This window comes from Lampris incognitus, chromosome 9 (assembly GCF_029633865.1).
Source record: "Lampris incognitus isolate fLamInc1 chromosome 9, fLamInc1.hap2, whole genome shotgun sequence".
NCBI classification, from domain to species: domain Eukaryota; kingdom Metazoa; phylum Chordata; class Actinopteri; order Lampriformes; family Lampridae; genus Lampris; species Lampris incognitus.
In genome coordinates, this window is record NC_079219.1 from 16536828 (window position 1) to 16556999 (window position 20172).

Consider the following 20172-nt stretch of genomic DNA (forward strand, 5'->3'; position numbering starts at 1 on the left):
TATCACTCTCCTTGATTACTAATAATCAGTATGAGTATCAGCCCTGAAAATCCATATCGGTCAACCCCTAAAATGTAGGTAGGTACGTCCATATGTACATACGTATATGGGCTATGATAGATAGGTATCAGAACACAATGCATCACAGCTTGCTGTGTATGGGGCTGCGTAGCTGCAGACCGGTCAGAGTGCCCATGATTTCTGTGCTCTCCACCATTGAAAGCATCTACAATGGACACTTGAGCGTCAGAACTGGACCATAGAGGGCGTCCGGGTGATGTGGCAGTCTAATCTATTGCATATCAACACGGGGACCGCCTGTTCGAACCCCCCTGTTACCTCCGGCTTGGTCGGGCATCCCTACAGACACAATTGGCCATGTCTGCGGGTGGGAAGCCGGATGTGGGTATGTGTCCTGGTCACTGCACTAGCGCTTCCTCTGGTTGGTCTGGGCGCCTGTTCGTAGGGGGAGGGGGAGCTGGGGGGAATAGCGTGATCCTCCCACGTGCTACGTCCCCCTGGCGATACTCCTCACTGTTTATGTTTATGTTTATTTAGATCCCCATTAGCTATTACCCAAGGCAACAGCTACTCTTCCTGGAGTCCACATTAAAAACATCCATGTATACACATGCTTTCACATGCATGTATGCATGCATACATAAATAAACACAACTACATCACTAAATTCAATTCATCCCCCACCCCATCCCACCCACCTCAATTAAACCAGCATTATTAGAGAAGCCAAACACATACCCCACTCACACACACACACACACTCACAATAGCTTCCATCACAGACTACTCCTACCAACTGCTTTGATCCACATATTTCAGAATAAAAATATAAAAAGTTATGTATTAGACATTGTGTATGCCTGTACCCAAAAATAACCTCTTAAGTTGCTTTTAAAACTGTCTTTACTTGTTGCTTGAGTAATAACGTAAGGCAACCTAGTCCACTGTGAAATGGCCCTATACATAGCAGTTCCTTTCATTGCATTTGTTCTGGGTTGAGGAATTGTAACATGACCCCTGCTAACTTGTCTTGTTCCATGTTCATGTCTGTCCTAGGGAAAAGTTATTCTTGAGGACAGGCAGTAGGGTTGTTTTGACACAACCTGAATAACATTAGAGGACTGCGTGTTAATTTGTCTTCTACTTTCAACCAGGCAAGATCACGGTGCATTTGGTCTATACCATTTCTCATTGAACACCTGAGTGCAAGACGCGCTGCTCTGTTCTGCCCTATCCAAAGCTTGTTTAGCTCCTGTTTTGCTGCACTTGACCAGATTGCTGGGGAGTAGTCAAGGTGTGACAAAACCAAGGTTTGTATAACCTGTAAGATGGTAGTTAGGAAAGAGGAATATCTTCTTATCATAGAGTTTCCTCTCCCCATTTTTCCAATTATTTTGTTTATGTGATTCTGCCATGATAGTTGTTCATCAAGAATGACTGTCAAGTGAAAAGAAGCGGCTGGCGACTCCACATGTATCGGAGGTAGTCTGCAGCCCTCCCTGGATCGGCAGAGGGGGTGGAGCAATTACTGGGATGGCTCGGAAGAGTGGGTTAATTGGCCAGACACAATTGGGGGGGAAAGGGGGGGGGTCTAAAAAAAAAAAGGAACTGCACCATGGAGCAGTGGAAGAAGGTGGCCTGGTCTGATAAAAGCATGTTTTCTTTATCATGTGGATGGCCATGTGCGTGTGCATCACTTACTGTGAGGAAGAGATGGCACCAGGATGCACTATGGGAAGAAGGCAAGCTGGCGGAGGCAGTATGATACTCTGGGCAATTTTCTGCTGGGAAACCTTGGGTCCTGTCATTGATGTGGATGCTTGACACGTACCACCTAAACGTTGTAAAACACCCCTTCATGGCAATGGTATTCCCTGATGGCAGTGGTCTCTTTCAGCAGGATAATGTTCCCTGCCACACTGCAAAAACTGCTCAGGAATGGTTTGAGGAACATGACAAAGAGTTCGAGGTGTTGCCTTTGCCTCCAAATTCCCCAGATCTCAATCCGATAGAGCACCTGTGGGATGTGCTGGAAACACAAGTCCAACCCATGGAGGCCCCACCTCACAATTTACAGGACTTAAAGTATCTGCTGCTACCGTCTTGCTGCCAGATACCAGAGGACACCTTCAGAGGTCGTGTGGAGTCCATGCCTCGATGGGTCAGAGCTGGGACAAGTGCAGTCAAATGGTGGCAAAAAGAGGAAAGGTGGTGAGTATTGAAGGGGTTGAATTACCAGATGGCAGGATAACAGACATATGGACAGTTACAAGTACCTGGGTATTCCACAGGCAAATGGAAACCATGAGGAGGCAGCAAGGAGGTCAGCTACAGCCAAATATCTCCAGAGAGTGAAGCAGGTCCTGAGGCGCCAACTCAATGGGAAGAATAAGATCCTAGCCATCAAAACATATGCCCTACCAGTCATCAGATATCCAGCTGGAATAATGAGCTGGCCAAAGGAGGAGATAAAGGCCACAGATATCAGGGCACAAAAACTCCTTAAAATGCACGGAGGGTTCCAGCCTGAGACTGTACGATAAGTGAAAAGATGGGAGTCAAGGGTTGGTGATTGTCAGTGCCATTATCCAGGGTGAAACAAGGGACATCCATGAGTACATCAGAAAGAGAGCCCCCCAGGACGAAGTGGTGAGTGAGTACCTCAGGCAGAAGAAGACATAGAGTGAGTAAGATCCTGTGGGACTTCAAGTTCCCGACTGACAAGCAGGTGCTGGCTAACCAACCAGACAGTGTGGTAGTCAACAAGGAACAGAAGACAGCAGTAGTGATTGATGTAGCAATCCTGAGTGATGGCAACATCAGGAAGAAAGAGCATGAGAAACTAGAGAAATGGCAAGGGCTGAAGGAAGAACTACATCGGATGTGGAAGGTGAAATCCACAGTAGTCCCATTGGTAATAGGAGCACTAGGGGCTGTGACCCCCCAAACTGGGAGAGTGGCTCCAGCAGATTCCAGGGACAACATCTGAGGTCTCTGTCCAGATGATTTATATTAAACTGGACTAAATTGAACTGAACTGTACTGAAATGAACTTGACTGAATTGGATTGAATTGGATGGAGCTGGACTGAAAGCATCCTAACTCCATGGGCGGTCATGACCTGATAAAAACAATGTGCTCTACTTTCATAAATAAAATTGTACTGTGGAAAAACTTAAATGGCCCTGCCAAAAATCTCCAGAGGCTCCAATTAGAGAGCATCCTTATCTCCTCCGGCTGTAGCCGGACCCTGACTGACATAATAATACAATTTTGAACAGGTTCCCAATAACAAAGATGGTCTATTCTTCTTCTGTACAAACAGAAAAAAGTCTCTTATCCTTACTTATCAAACATCTTCACAAAATAAGCATGCATTCAGATAGTGCTGTTACTCATTATTTTTTTGAAGTCTCAAACAAAAATTTTACAAAACAGGGTCATCTCCGGTTCTTTTCTACCTGTAAACTCCTTTATACAAATGTACCCAAATTGTGCGGCGGATGTGAATTCCAGTAGGACTTCCTGGGCTCATTGTGCATCAGCAACACCAGGAGCTGTTTTAAGCACCACTATTTTGAGTAAAATTTCGGTCAGACGCACAAAAAAAAAAAGAAGCTGTTATCAGAGGACTGGTATTGATGACGGAAAATACACTCATAATGATCCAATTAACTGGTGTTTTAGTTTAGCTTACGTCTATGTAGCTTGTATATACTCCTCAGTGTGATAAGGTACCAATAGATACCAGAGCCTGAGGGTGAAAACCAAGAGTTCAGCGACTCTGGCCAGCCGCAGGCCCTCGTTTCTAAAAATATGCTTCCATTTCCCTTGATCCCAAGTACATTTTTCCAAACGTGAACAAACCACACACACACACACACACACACACACACACACACACACACACACACACACACACACACACACACACACACACACACACACACACACACACACACAAATTAATGTTACCGTTTTGGGGGGCGTCCGGGTGGTGTGGTGGTCTATTCAGGTACCTACTAACATGGGGGTCGCCAGTTTGAATCCCCGTGTTACCTTGGTCGGGCGTCCCTACAGACACAATTGGCCGTGTCTGCGGGTGGGAAGCTGGATGTGGGTATGTGTCCTGGTCGCTGCACTAGCACCTCCTCTGGTCGGTCGGGGTACCTGTTCAGGTGTGAGGGGGGACTGGGAGAATAGCGTGATCCTCCCACGCGGTACGTCCCCCTGGCGAAACTCCTGTCAGGTGAAAAGACTGGCGACTCCACGTGTATCGGAGGAGACATTGTGGTAGTCTGGAGCCCTCCCCGGGTCAGCAGAGGGGGTGGAGCAGCGACTGGGACAGCTCGGCAGAGTGGGGTAATTGGCCAAGTACAACTGGTGAGAAAACGGGGGGGGGGGGTCCAAAAAATAATGTTACAGTTTTAAATTTAAACTATATGTTTTGTATTTGTATTGTTCTCTGATCGCAATTTCAGTTGTATTTTAGACTTCACCTCCTGCAGCCCTAAAGAAGAAGAAGAAGAACTAGAAGATGAAGAACGAAGAACAAGAACAAGAACAAGAACAAGAAAGATAGGTCCCATCAATCCAAGCAGCTACAGTCCTATGTCATGTGTTACAGAATTTTGTCTGGACGTGCGTCTTCATGAGACAAAGAAAGCCCTCATCAGAGTCACCACTGTCATTCGCAGCGGATGAATTCTCTTATAGCAGCAGGGGTCAGACTGGATTTAACAAATTAATGGCAACATGCTGGAAAACGTACTGTTATAATGTTGTTTGCTAATGAGTGGAAACAAGTCATACCAAACAACTCTGTCTGAGTCTTAATGAACTAGACGCCTTGTCAGCAAGTGTGATGCAAGCTGACTGAAGCCCGTCAACATTTCATCCCCCTGGTCGCCACAGCACAGCCTGGGATCCCCAGAGCGGGTCCCCAGACCGGGTCCCCAGACAGGGTCCTCAGGTTTCTGGGCTTGAGAGTTTAAGTGACCGTGGTTTTGCCATCAGGGTGAAGAAAAAAAAGTCCATTCTTTGGGATAACGTGTCTGAGGAGTTTATCCTGTCAGATCCTGCAGAATCTGTAAAAGTTACTTGGTAAAACATATGTTTATATTTCCTCGTATATAATGTCAATATACATATGATCATGTAAGGGTAACTTCTTTTTCCTCCCATTTCATCTGAGACCTTCTTTTTTAAACTTTTAAAAATACACAGAACAATTTTTAATGTTGCTACAGAAGAGAAGAGACGAGAAGAGAAGAGAAGAGAAGAGAAGAGAAGAGAAGAGAAGAGAAGAGAAGAGAAGAGAAGAGAAGAGAAGAGAAGAGAAGAGAAGAGAAGAGAAGAGAAGAGAAGAGAAGAGAAGAGAAGAGAAGAGAAGAGACGAGGAGAGGAGAGGAGAGGAGAGGAGAGGAGAGAAGAGAAGAGAAGAGAAGAGAAGAGAAGAGAAGAGAAGAGAAGAGAAGAGAAGAGAAGAGAAGAGAAGAGAAGAGAAGAGAAGAGACGAGGAGAGGAGAGGAGAGGAGAGGAGAGAAGAGAAGAGAAGAGAAGAGAAGAGAAGAGAAGAGAAGAGAAGAGAAGAGAAGAGAAGAGAAGAGAAGAGAAGAGAAGAGAAGAGAAGAGAAGAGAAGAGAAGAGAAGAGAATGGGGTTAAACACTGGGGTCAACATAAACTGGGATTGAGTGTATAACTATTGAGATTCCCAGTTTTCTGTCGACGTGCTATCTGAGAATGTGACCACGTCAACGTGATGGTGATGCTAATGACAGAGCAACAGCGACGCCACAGCACATTATATCATCAGGCCTGACTCTATCTGTGAATGTGGTTTTGCTACAAGTAAAAAGAGAATCGGCAGATTAATACTGCATGGATGATACTCACCTAAGTAATGTTGGATAGTATTGCTGTATGTGTGTGTGTGTGTGTGTGTGTGAGTGTGTGTGTGGGTGTGTGTATGTGTGTTTATCACAATGTAAAATTTGTTAATTCTAACAGTCATTTTTGAATATAACTTGCATCATGAATGCTTTATATAAATTAACAAGACTGAATACGAGTGACTGAATAGGTATGACAGAAAATTAACATTAAATATTGCACAATGTCATCTGAATGATATATTTCTTAATGATTGAAAAACTATGTGCCCGGAGGTCACAAACAGAGAAAGAGAATCGCAGTAACACACAGCTGTCTCATGTTCACCCGGATCCGTCAGTTGTCCCTCTTTACTTTACACACTAGGGGGCAGTATCGCCATAGGCTTCAGGTTTTTAATATGGGAAAATTATTGTATCGTTCCAATTTTAGCGCCTGGCGGCCTGTCCAGGGTGTCTCCCCGCCTACCGCCCAATGACTGCTGGAAGCGGTTGGGATAAGGGATGAAAAATTATAGCACAGCTATCATTTAACTCTCCCTTTTGAGAAATAGATCAAAAATATTGTCATCCAGACCATCACACCATTTACATTATGTAATTATTATTATTATTATCATTATTGTTATTATTATTATGGACTGGCAGCATGTCCAGGGTGTCTCCCCGCTTGCCGCCCAAGGACTGCTGGGATAGGCTCCAGCATCCCCACAACCCTGAGAGCAGGATAAGCAGTTCAGAAAATGGATGGATGGATATATGTGCTAATATCACTACTGCTACCAGTGCAACAACTACGATTACTACTACTGGATTACTACTACGATTACTACTACTGAAGCCTATCCCAGCAGTCACTGGGCGGCGGGCGAGGAGACACCCCGGACAGGCCACCAGACTGTCACACAGGGCCGACATACACCCACACACACACACACACCCACACACATTCATACCCAGGGACAATTTAGTACGGCCAGTTCACCTGACCTACATGTCTTTGGACTGTGGGAGGAAACCGGAGCCCCCGGAGGAAACCCACGCAGACACGGGGAGAACATGCAAACTCCACACAGGACGACCTGGGACGACTCCCAAGGTTGGACTGCCCCGGACCTTCTTACTGTGAGGCGACCGTGCTAACCACTGTGCCACCATGCTGCCCCTTGACATTAGCACATAAAAGAATAAAATGTATTTTAAAAAATCTGAAGTTGTACTATAATAATAAGTTATAATGTAATATAATCCGACTATGGCCGGACTCGATGAAGCAGCGATCATTGGCAACGCTGTCTTCGGGAGGGGGGCGGAGTCGGCTTGTGTTCGTCATATGAATGCGTCTCTGTGTGTGTCGGAAAAACAGTGGTTCGGCTTGGATTCGCCTTGTCACGAAAGTGGGGAGGCGCTTTCCTTCGAGACTGCCGGCCGGAGAGATGCAGTTGGCGAACGCATGCAATACGAGGGTGGGTGTTTGAATTAAAATAGGGATCAATTGGCCACTAAATTGGGAGAAAAAAGGGGAAAAAATCAGAAATAAATTTTAAAAAAAAATAATGTAATATAATGAAGCCCTGTGATGGACTGGCTGCCTGTCCAGGGTGTCTCCCCGCCTGTCACCCAATGACTGCTGGGATAGGCTCCAGCATCCCCGCGACCCTGAGAGCAGGATAAGCAGTTTGGATAATGGATGGATGGAGGGCAATATAATGATATAATAGTCATATAATAATGTCTCAGCCCCATTTGGGCTTAGCAATGGTGTCAGACAAGGGAGAATTTTTTCCCTACTTCTCTTTAATCTATATATTGATGACATGTCCAAGCAGTTGAAAGCCTGTAACACTGGGTGTATGACTGGTAATACTCTAGTGAACCATATTATTTATGCAGATGATCTGGTGGTCCCTAGTCCATGTAGTGCTGGTCTCCCACAGCTCCTCGCTATATGTTCTGTGTATGGTGTGGGACATGAATCATATCAAATACAATACCAGTAGGAGTGTTGTCTTGATCTGTAGAAACAAAGGGGACAAATGGCTAAAATTTCCTGACTTCAACTGTCTGATAATTATCTTAGTGTCTGTAAAAAGGGCAAATATCTCAGACATTTCATCACAGAACAAATGAGGAAATGCTGATGATATTTAATCAGTATACGGCATGTGTACAGATGGAGTGAAGATTTCTCTGTTGAGAACATATTGTCCACCACTCTATACTGCACACTTGTGGTCAAACTATAAAAAAGCAAGCTTACAGAGACTTCAAGTAACTTTTAATGATGCCATGAGGATGTTACTTAAGACACCTGGATGGTGTAGTGCAAGCGAAATGTTTGTGGTTGCAGGAGTCAGTACTTAACAAACTATTTTAAGAAGTCCCATGTTGTGGAGTTAGAAAACAACGAGACAGGAGACGTGAGAGTAGACGTAGTCGAGGTAGTTTACTAGCTCCAACTTTGCATGTCATACGTTCGACAACGACACTGAACTCTGTACCGGAAGCGGAAGTGCATTATCTGACCCCTCACCTCTTCCCTTAAAGGTACACTGTCCTCTTAGGTGAATGTCTCTAGTTATATAGATGTGGGTCACCACAATGTATACGTTTATGCACTGGCTTAATGACTCTGTAAATGAAATCATCTTGGTTTTATCAAGTATAAGGTTTAGTGCTACATGCTACAGTGGTCTCCTTGTAAGACATTAACATATATTTCTTCTTTCTTAAACCATGATCTTTTATGGTGCCTTTGTATATGTAGTATATTCTATGAAATGTCCTACAGATAGATAGATAGATAGATAGATAGATAGATAGATAGATAGATAGATAGATAGATAGATAGATAGATAGATAGATAGATAGATAGATAGATAGATAGATAGATAGATAGATAGATAGATAGATATTATTATTATTATTATGGACTTTTATGTCATTATTATGGACTATCATTACGTGCAGTTGCCGTACAACACATGGTGCAGTGGTAGAAACTGGTGAGAATTGTGGGGGATACTTACAGCTGGTTCAGAGATCTGATCTACTATATCAAGGGGCCAAACACACAAATAAAATGTAATCGGTTAAATGGGGGGGAGAAAACTGACCTTTATTTTTGGTGACTAACTTGCTTGAAGAATTCGGAGCAAATTTGAGCCATGCCCTGTCTTATCATTCAGGTTGTCTTTTTTATTTTCTATCTGAATCGTCTTTTGTTACTCCAGGTTTACATGAGATTCAAAACACACTTCCTGGAGTCATTCCCCTTTGATAGAAAGATGTGGGGATTAGTTTATGGCTGAAAGCAACACTATATACAGTGCATCCGGAAAGTATTCACACCCCTTCACTTTCCCCACATTTTGTTATGTTACAGCCTTATTCCAAAATGGATTAAATTCCTTTTTTTCTCATCAATCTACACACAATACCCCATAATGACAAAGTGAAAAAAAATTGTAGAAATTTTTGCAAATATATTAAAAATAAAAAACTGAAATATTGCATGTACATAAGTATTCACACCCTTTGCTATGACACTCAAAATTGAGCTCAGGTTCATCCTGTTTCCACTGATCATCCTTGAAATGTTTCTACATCTTGATTGGAGTCCACCTGTAGTAAATTCAATTGATTGGACATGATTTGGAAAGGCACACACCTGTCTATATAAGGTCCCACTGTTGACAGTGCATGTCAGAGCAGAAACCAAGCCATGAAGTCAAAGGAATTGTCTGTGAACCTCCGAGACAGGATTGTGTCGAGGGACAGATCTGGGGAAGGGTACAAAATATTTCAACAGCTTTGAAGGTCCCGAAGAGCACAGAGGTCTCCATCATTCGTAAATGGAAGAAGTTTGGATCCACCAGGACTCTTCCTAGAGTCCTGGTCAGGGAGGTGACCAAGAACCCGATGGTCACTCTGACAGAGCTCCAGCGTTCCTCTGTGGAGATGGGAGAACCTTCCAGAAGGACAACCATCTCTGCAGCACTCCACCAATCAGGCCTTTATGGTAGAGTGGCCAGACGAAAGCCTCTGCTCAGTAAAAGGTACATGACAGCCCGCTTGGAGTTTGCCAGAAAGCACCTAAAGGACTCTCAGACCATGAGAAACAAGATTCTCTGGTCTGATGAAACCAAGATTGAACTCTTTGGCCTGAATGCCAAACGTCACGTCTGGAGGAAACCAGGCACCTCTCATCACCTTGCTATTATCATCCCTACAGTGAAGCATGGTGGTGGCAGCATCATGCTGTGGGGATGTTTTTCAGCGGCAGGAACTGGGAGACTAGTCAGGATCGAGGGAAAGATGAATGGAGCAAAGTACAGAGAGATCCTTGATGAAAACCTGCTCCAGAGTGCTCAGGACCTCAGACTGGGGTGAAGGTTTACCTTTCAACATGACAACGACCCTAAGCACACAGCCAAGACAAGAAAGGAGTGGCTTCGGGACAAGTCTGTGAATGTCCTTGAGTGGCCCAGCCAGAGCCCAGACTTGAACCCCATTGAACATCTCTGGAAAGACCTGAAAATAGCTGTGCAGCGATGCTCCCCATCTAACCTTACAGAGCTCGAGAGGATCTGGAGAGAAGAATGGGAGAAATACCCCAAATATAGGTGTGCCAAGCTTGTAGCTTCATACCCAAGAAGACTTGAGGCTGTAATCGCTGCCAAGGGTGCCTCAACCAAGTACTGAGTAAAGGGTGTGAATACTTATGTACATGCAATATTTCAGTTTTTTATTTTTAATAAATTTGCAAAAATTTCTACAAAACCTTTTTCACTTTGTCATTATGGGGTATTGTATGTAGATTGATGAGAAAAAAAGGAATTTACTTCATTTTGGAATAAGGCTGCAACATAACAAAATGTGGGGAAAGTGAAGGGGTGTGAATGCTTTCCGGATGCACTGTGTGTGTGTGTGTGTGTATATATATATATAGAGAGAGAGAGAGAGAGAGAGAGAGAGAGAGAGAGAGAGAGAGAGAGAGAGAGAGAGAGAGAGAGAGAGAGAGAGAGAGTCCAACATTATTCAACCTGTATATAAATGAACTTGCAGACCAGCTGGACCGTTCAGCGGCCCCAGACCTCACACTCTATGATGCAGAGATTAAATACCTGCTCTATGCAGATGACCTTATTCTGTTGTCCCCAACCAGTGATGATCTTCAACATAACCTGTCCATCCTAGGAAAATACTGCCAAAACCGGGCATTGAATGTAAACTCTAAGAAAACCCAAATCATGATCTTTCAGAAAAAAAACCCCCAGACGCCTTGAAAACAAATACCACTTTACTTTGAACAACACCCTAATTTAACACACAAAATATTATACATACTGTAACGTGCATGGATAAGAAGACACGCTGGCCGCTGGCTCGCGGGTCTGACCCTTTAGTCGAGCGGTTAGCGATGTCTCCTGCGGTGCGGGCGATACGGGTTCGCTTCCCGGCCGCGGCAGTTCCTGTGGTTGCGTTGTCCCCCGAATTCGCTACATTGGTGTCAGAAGTGGGATGGAGCGACCGTAAGGCCATCGGAAGCGTATGCGCCCCTGAGGCGTGAAGGAGCTGATATGCTTAAGCGCGGGAACGCGCTTCCCGAAGGAGGGTGGTAGTGTAACGTGCATGGGTAAGAAGACACGCTGGCCGCTGGTTCGCGGGTCTGACCCTTTAGTCGAGCGGTTAGCGATGTCTCCTGCGGTGCGGGCGACACGGGTTCGCTTACCGGCCGCGGCAGTTCCTGTGGTTGCGTTGTTCCCCGAATTCGCTACAATACCTTGATCTGTCCATATCTGCATCAGGAAGTTTCAGTATGGTAATACACGTGCTCAAAGAAAAAGCATGCAGGGCAATGTATGCATTAAAAACCAAACTATTAAACATTAAGAGATCCGAAGCAGAGACGAATTCTGACCACATACAGGCTCAGTCACCACCAGTTGGCTATAGAAACAGGAAAACAAACATGGCTACCCAGAGAGGAGTGTATATGTGGTCACTGCTGGACAGAGGAGGCAGAAACAGAGATGCACTTCCTCCTCCACTGTGAGACCTTCTCTTCAGTAAGAGACTCCCAACTAACCAAGAAAGTACCAAACTTCCTACTGTTGAGCCCAGAGGAGAAACTGGCAGTTCTCCCGGGTGAAGGAACAACAGCTCCTCTGGCAGCTAAATACGTAATCTGCCTGCCACAGCCTGCAGGACTCACAACCACTATAGGATCCCCAAAATTATATGCTATTAAGTAATTGTATTAAACTGTACAACATTTATTGCACTGTACTGTATGGCAAAAAAAAAATTCTGACTGCTTCAGTAGGAAAAAATGTGGAACCTGCTTATGTGATGACATCTATGTATTTAATATGTGAGGTAATGTGAATTTAATGTGTATTTAATATGTGATGTAATGTTTGACTTTCCTGGAAACTGCTTTAGCAACAACATATGTTTTGTTCATGCCAATAAAGCTATTTGAATTTGAATTTGAGAGAGAGAGAAAGAGAGAGAGAGAGAGAGAGAGAGAGAGAGAGAGAGAGAGAGAGAGAGAGAGAGAGAGAGAGAGTGATATCTGCCTCGAAACGAGAGCCTTATCAGTAAAGGGGAAGATGTGTTATCACCAATTCATTCATTCATAACACAGGGGAAAATCCATTTACAACACACAAGTGGCGGGACTGAATCACAGACCCTGTTGTTGAGCAGCAGTGTCAAGTTTAATTTAGTTGTAAAATGAAAACAGATATGCCGGGCGTTATTTCTGTATGCATAAAGAAATGTGGTCACGCCTCTTGTGGTTCATTTGACTGTAATTTCCTCCGCTAGTGGCAAAATCTACTCCAACCAGTTGTCTTTCACAACGTGGCCTGCATTCTTGACATATACGTAATTCCTCCATACCCTGCACTCATTCAGGAAGAAAGAAAAAAAACAATTTGGCATCATAGCAAAATGTGCATTGCCATTCCATCCATTATCCAAACCGATTATCCTGCTCTCAGGGTCGTGGGATGCTGGAGCCTGTCCAAGCAGTCATTGGGCAGCAGGCGGGGAGACACCCTGGACAGGCCGCCAGGCCATCACAGGGCCGACTACAAACATTCACACCTCGGGACAATTTAGTATGGCCGATTCACCTGACCTGCACGTCTTTGGACTGTGGGAGGAAACCGGGGCCCCCGGACATGAAAACGTGCATTGCAAAATGTGCATTGCCATGAAAAAAAAAATATATATATATATATATATATATATATATATGTGTGTGTGTGTGTGTGTGTGTGTGTGTGTGTATGTGTGTGTGTGTGTGTGTATATATATATATATATATATATATATATATATATATACACTCACTGGCCACTTTATTAGGTACACCTTGCTAGTACCGGGTTGGACCCCCTTTTGCCTTCAGAACTGCCTTAACCCTTCGTGGCATAGATTCAACAAGGTACTGGAAACATTCCTCAGAGAGTTTGGTCCATATTGACATGATAGCATCACGCAGTTGCTGCAGATTTGTCGGCTGCACATCCATGATGCGAATCTCCCGGTCCACCACATCCCAAAGGTGCTCTATTGGATTGAGATCTGGTGACTGTGGAGGCCATTTGAGTACAGTGAACTCATTGTCATGTTCAAGAAACCAGTCTGAGATGATTCGAGCTTTATGACATGGCGCGTTATCCTGCTGGAAGTAGCCATCAGAAGATGGGAACACTGTGGTCATAAAGGGATGGACATGGTCAGCAACAATACTCAGGTAGGCTGTGGCGTTGACACGATGCTCAATTGGTACTAAGGGGCCCAAAGTGTGCCAAGAAAATATCCCCCACACCATTACACCACTACCACCAGCCTGAACCGTTGATACAAGGCAGGATGGATCCATGCTTTCATGTTGTTGACGCCAAATTCTGACCCTACCATCCGAATGTTGCAGCAGAAATCGAGACTCATCAGACCAGGCAACGTTTTTCCAATCTTCTATTGTCCAATTTTGGTGAGCCTGTGCGAATTGTAGCCTCAGATTCCTGTTCTTAGCTGACAGGAGTGGCACCCGGTGTGGTCTTCTGCTGCTGTAGCCCATCTGCCTCAAGGTTCGACGTGTTGTGCGTTCAGAGATGCTCTTCTGCATACCTCGGTTGTAATGAGTGGTTATTTGAGTTACTGTTGCCTTTCTATCAGCTCGAACCAGTCTGGCCATTCTCCTCTGACCTCTGGCATCAACAAGGCATTTTCGCCCACAGAACTGCCGCTCACTGGATATTTTCTCTTTTTCGGACCATTCTCTGTAAACCCTAGAGATGGTTGTGCGTGAAAATCCCAGTAGATCAGCAGTTTCTGAAATACTCAGACCAGCCCGTCTGGCACCAACAACCATGCCACGTTCAAAGTCACTTAAATCACCTTTCTTCCCCATTCTGATGCTCGGTTTGAACTGCAGCAGATCGTCTTGACCATGTCTACATGCCTAAATGCATTGAGTTGCTGCCATGTGATTGGCTGATTAGAAATTTGCATTAACGAGCAGTTGGACAGGTGTGCCTAATAAAGTGGCCGGTGAGTGTATATATATATATATATATATATATATATATATATATATATATATATATATATATATATATAGGACCTACATGTTAAATTATCTTTCCCCCCTTTTCTTCCCCAATTGTACTTGGCCAATTACCATATTTTCCTAGCTGTCCTGGTTGCTGTTCCACCCCCTCGCTGATCCGGGGACGGCTGCAGACTACCACATGCCTCCTCCGATACATGTGGAGTCGCCAGCCACTTCTTTTCACCTGACAGTGAGGAGTTTCGCCAAGGGGACGTAGCGCCTGGGGAGGATCACGCTATTTCCCCCAGTTCCCCCTCCCTCCGGAACAGGCGCCCCAACCAACCAGAGGAGGTGCTACTGCAGTGACCAGGACACATACCCACATCCGGCTCCCCACCCACAGACACGGCCGATTGTGTGTGCAGGGACGCCCAACCAAGCCTGAGGTAACACAGGGATTCGAACCGGCGATCCCCGTGTTGGTAGGCAATGGAATAGACCGTCACGCCACCCAGACGCGCCTGGAATTATCTACCTTATTTGATATCGAACAGCTTGGTCCTCCATGCAGGTTACTGGTTACCCATAAGTGAACCATGCTTTGGTCAGGGGTCCTGGGATGTTCGCAGTTGGATGTAATATCCTGTCTCTTTCCATTTCCAATACTAAAGTACACGTCGGCATTAAGGCCCGGGGATTGTTCGACAGACAAAACGGAGACAGATATTCTGAAATTCTTTTGAAAACATGATTTTTATTGACGCGAAGAAAGCTTTCAGCGGTCAGTTCTTGTCCATTTCCCGTCTTTCGTGTCCCCTCCGGGACTGTGTGGTCTTGTTCATATTTTTCTTTATCTGGTTAAGTCTGAGCTCCAATATCAGCACATGAACTCCGTGACCCCTTTCATAAAGCAAGGAATTGAATTTTCAAAATCACTACTCAGTTTTGCACTCCCCAAATAACCGTGAAGCATGCTGTGCTACCTCCCCCAAATGTCAAGTCAAAAATTATCCCGTACTAAATCACTGCTAGACTGATGATCCAGACCTCATGTCGACACCACACTCAGATAATGACTGTGATGGGTTATTTTGTGAGGAAATGCATAATGCGACTCTTTGTACTACTTTAGCATTGCAAATAAAGTTTAATTGATTTCACTGATGTTACTGTTGTGGAATAACCAGCTAAATTAGTGTACTAAATTAGATGAATCACAGTTCCCGGCGCAGCAATATACACCGATCAGCCAAAACATTAAAACCACTGACAGGTAAGTGAATAACATTGCTTATCTTGGTACAGTGGCACCTGTCAAGGGGTGGGATATATTAGACAGCAAGTGAAAAGTCAGTCCTTCAAGTTGATGTGTTGGAAGCAGGAAAAATGGGCAAGAGTAAAGATCTGAGTAACTTTGACAAGAGCCAAATTGTGATGGCTAGACAACTGGTTCAGAGCATCTCCAAAATGACAGGTCTTGTGGGGTGTGCCTGGTATGCAGTGGTCACTACCTACAAAAAGTGATCCAAGGAAGGACAACCGGTGAACTGGCGACAGGGTTGTAGGTGCCCAAGGCTCATTGGTGCGTGTGGGGAGTGAAGGCTAGCCCGTCTGGTCCGATCCCGCAGAAGATCTACTGTAGCTCAACTTGCTGAAAAAGTTAATGCTGGCTATGACAGACAGGTGTCAGAACACAGTGCATCACAGTTTGCTGTGTATGGGGCTGCATAGCCCAGACCGGTCAGAGTGCCCATGATGACCCCTGTCCTCTACCAAAAGCACCTACAATGGGCACGTGAGCATCAGAACTGGACCATGGAGTAATGGAAGAGGGTGGCCTGGTCTGATGAATCACGTTTTCTTTTACATCATGTGGATGGCCAGGTGTGTGTGGGTTGTTTACCTGGGGGAGAGAGAGCAGCAGGATGCGCTCTGGGAAGAAGGCAAGCTGGCGGAGGCAGTGTGATGCTCCGGGCCATGTTCTGCCGGGAAACCTTGGGTCCTGGTATTCATGTGGCTGTTACTTTAACATGTACCATCGTTGCAGGCCAGATACACCCCTTTATGGCAACGGTATTTCCTGATAGCAGTGGCCTCAGCTGGTTTTAATGTTTTGGCTGTTTGGTGTATATTGTCAGGGGAGGCAAAATTTCATGCAACACCACTGATCACCACATAAAATTTGGTAACTTTGTTGCTCTACATCAGCAGTCTCCAGCTACTGATTTTAAGACCTGAAATAAAATTGCACACAAATTACACAGTGGATTCCCCAAAACGACAAAACAGTCTTGTGCATTGAACCGGTATGCTGAGATAAAAGGTAAGTTGCCAATCTATTCCTCTTAAACCTTCTGACCCCTGGAAAGAGCTATAACCTGGTTCCACACCCCTGAATCACCATTCGCCATCTGTTTTCACTCGTCCTGCCCACTATCCGCCCTGGGCAGGGAGAGACTCAGCCGAGGCTGGTTCTAGCTGAGTTTGACCATCAAAAAGACAAGGAGTTTAATATGGGGTGACTGCTTTGAAAGTGAAATTCCTTTGCTCAAATATTCAAAGTGTTCATGACTCTAAAAGAGAAAAAGGGGAGAGTGAAGGAGAGAGAATAAAGGAGGAAGTGTTAAAGTGCCAGAGAGAGAGAGAGAGAAAGAGAGAGAGGCCTCGTGTGATTGGTTGACATCACGAGGCTCTTCTTAACTCAGGCTGGGCCAGTTCAACCTGTCTGCAAATATTCTCCTTCTCAGGAATCTTCCCTATAAATAAGATTTCTGGTTGAGACTCTAGTTTGATATTTCCACAACCTGTCTTGATTAGAGAGGAGGGCAATAGAGACGGAGAGGGAGAGAGTCAGTGCCAGTCTGTGGTCGTGAAGATATTAACGACTTATCTGCGTGGTTTTGGAGATATCCAGGGTAAGAACCCATTTGACAATGAGTTTGGAGATTGTCTTCAAGTGCCCAAGAAGCTCATTTTAACAAGGTGTAAGGATTACTTGCCGTGAGAGGAGCCTCGCTATCAATCCTAAAATCAGGACATTTTTGCAAACCAAGGGAGGATATCTATTCATTTGAGGTCAGCGTGCATAATTTTTGTTACAATTCACTTTATCTTTCTAATTTGCAGAAGCAAGTGTAACCATAACCTTTCATGACTGTTGAGGATGGCAGAGATAATACAGCACAGGCGGTTTTGAAAAAACTGCCGTAATCGTGTGTATTCATCCGAAACATGTTGGCATAAGATTTGAAAGTAGCAGATCTTAGCGAAAATCTTGAAATAAAACTTGAAACAATATATCTGTTGCAGAACGATTACCATAAACAAATTCATTACGCACCGTGTTGTCATTAACATGCAATAGCTCTTTATCTCTAATGCCTCTATAGCAATGAGGAGCGTAGCTAAAATGTCCAGTACACTTAATGAGGTCGATGTGCATAACATTTAACGATGACGTGTTGAACGTTATGAACATGTATCTGATGTCTCGTGCACTCTAGGATAGCATAATGTCTCCTAATGTAAACTGATATGGCCGTATGCGCTAGATACACAGTTAATAGCCATGTTAGCTCTAAGTATTCAGTGTTCAGTGTTCCTATGCTTTCAGGAAAAGCTATGGAAGGATGAGAAGAGTAGTGGAGAAGAGAAAGGAGGGAGAAGGGATGGAGAAGAAGAGGAGAGGACAGCTGATGAGGAAGGTTTCTGATCTGTGCTTGCTGCTGTCGGCGCTGCTCCAGTTCGCCACGCCTACCTCAGGTCAGTGTTGGCTTTTCAAGGTTTCGAATGACTGGCATCCATGTGAAAATGAAGAAGTTTACTTTAGTTGCCCCTGGCCAGGTGTTTTTATGGACAGAAGTGGTTGTGATAGCGTCTTCTCCATGCACACACTGTTGAGTCTTCTGTTTCCTTCATAATCAGAACTATTAGCATATAGTCCTGATTAGCATATATATATATATATATGTGTGTGTGTGTGTGTGTGTGTGTGTGTGTGTGTGTGTGTGTGTGTGTGTGTGTGTGTATATATATATATGTATATATATTCACTATCCATGAATTGGACACTTGGTAACTTTTATTTAGTGTGAAATAAAATGGCTAAATTACAGTAAATTACAGTAGATGAGGTTTTTGATGGACACACATCTACAGGATACTATGCAGATTCTATCATGCTCTCATTTTCCATTGTACAAAACCCAATCACCGTCAAACTGTTTGAAAGGGAGCGTCCGGCAAAAAACAATAATACCGTGTAGACCCCCCCCCCACCACCACCACCATCCAGTTTTCTGAAATCATGCCACCAAATGACTCCGATCCTTCCTTTTCAGGAATACGAAGGTATCTATAGAGAATTGCACTATGCAACCCACATGTCCACCGTCTCCTGCATCCTGCATCCATTGGAGGCTGGCAGTGATGATGCCCAGTGAAATAAAAACAGCGTTACCCCGATTATTCAATAGACAGGGAGGTCTAATATGTACCCTGTCTATTTTAGCCACAACAAGGTCCAAACGAATTTCATTTGTGTGCTTTTGAATGGCGCTTGGTGCTTCATGGTTTTATTTCTTTTTTTCTGAGGGCTTCCCATTGCCTTCAAAAACAGCTTGATAGCATCACTAGAATATGCAAATGTTTTTGATGGGAGTGGAGTCACTTTTTGCCCAGAGTCACAGAGGAAACGCAACGAAGACTTGAGCTTTACTTACATGACAATCAGATTGGGATTCCTTGAGCCGCACAACCAGGCCAGGCTAATGATTATTTTGGCAACACATCGCCTGCATATTTTGTAGGGTGTAAACCACTAAACAATACCGCTCACGCCTCGAGTGTGCATTTACAAGGGAGGGGAGAGAATCGTCTTTTTTCCATCTGGTTGCCTACGTCTGGATTTGTCACGGCTGTCATAACAAGGAAAATGACCCGGACTACATCTCGGTCTTCCCTGGATTGAGATCAGATGTTCCAAGTGTACCTACGAAGCTCGTATGACTCTGTGGTCGAGAAGATCGTGAAACTGAGGGGACAAAATGGGCGTACGTACAAATGTTGTTTCTGTGTGCACAAACTACATTTCAGTTAACTTTGAAAATGATTTGGAAACAGGCCTGGCCAAAACCCGAGCTTTTGTGTAAGGGGAAGACTCGGTCACCCTATTCTACTCTATCCTATCCTAACTTCTCTCTCATTCACTGGATCCTGTGTTCTCTCTCTCTCTCCCTTCTCTCTCATCTCTCTTTCTCTGTCTCTACCGTTGGTGCTTTACCTGTCTTTGGTCATGGTCTATATTTTGTATAAATGTAATGAATGTAATAAATTTGTTGTCATAAATGTGAGAAACCATGACAAATGTAAGGCTCTGTGATGGCCTGGCGGTCTGTCCAGGGTATCTCTCTGCCTGCTGCCCAATGAGTGCTGGGATAGGCTCCAGCATCCCTGCAACCCTGAGAGCAGGATAAGCGGTTTGGATAATGGATGGATGGATGGATGGATGTTTCTCTCATGCACAGCAACTGATTCTGACTCAGCCTCGAACAACCTTGTTGCCCCCAGGTTACAGCGCGGTCCCATCCAACATCACCGTGGCCCTTGGGGAGTCTGCAGTGTTTCGGTGTGGAGTGTCCTCCGCCCCACTTGAGGTTACACTCACCCTCAATGGGAGCAATGGTATC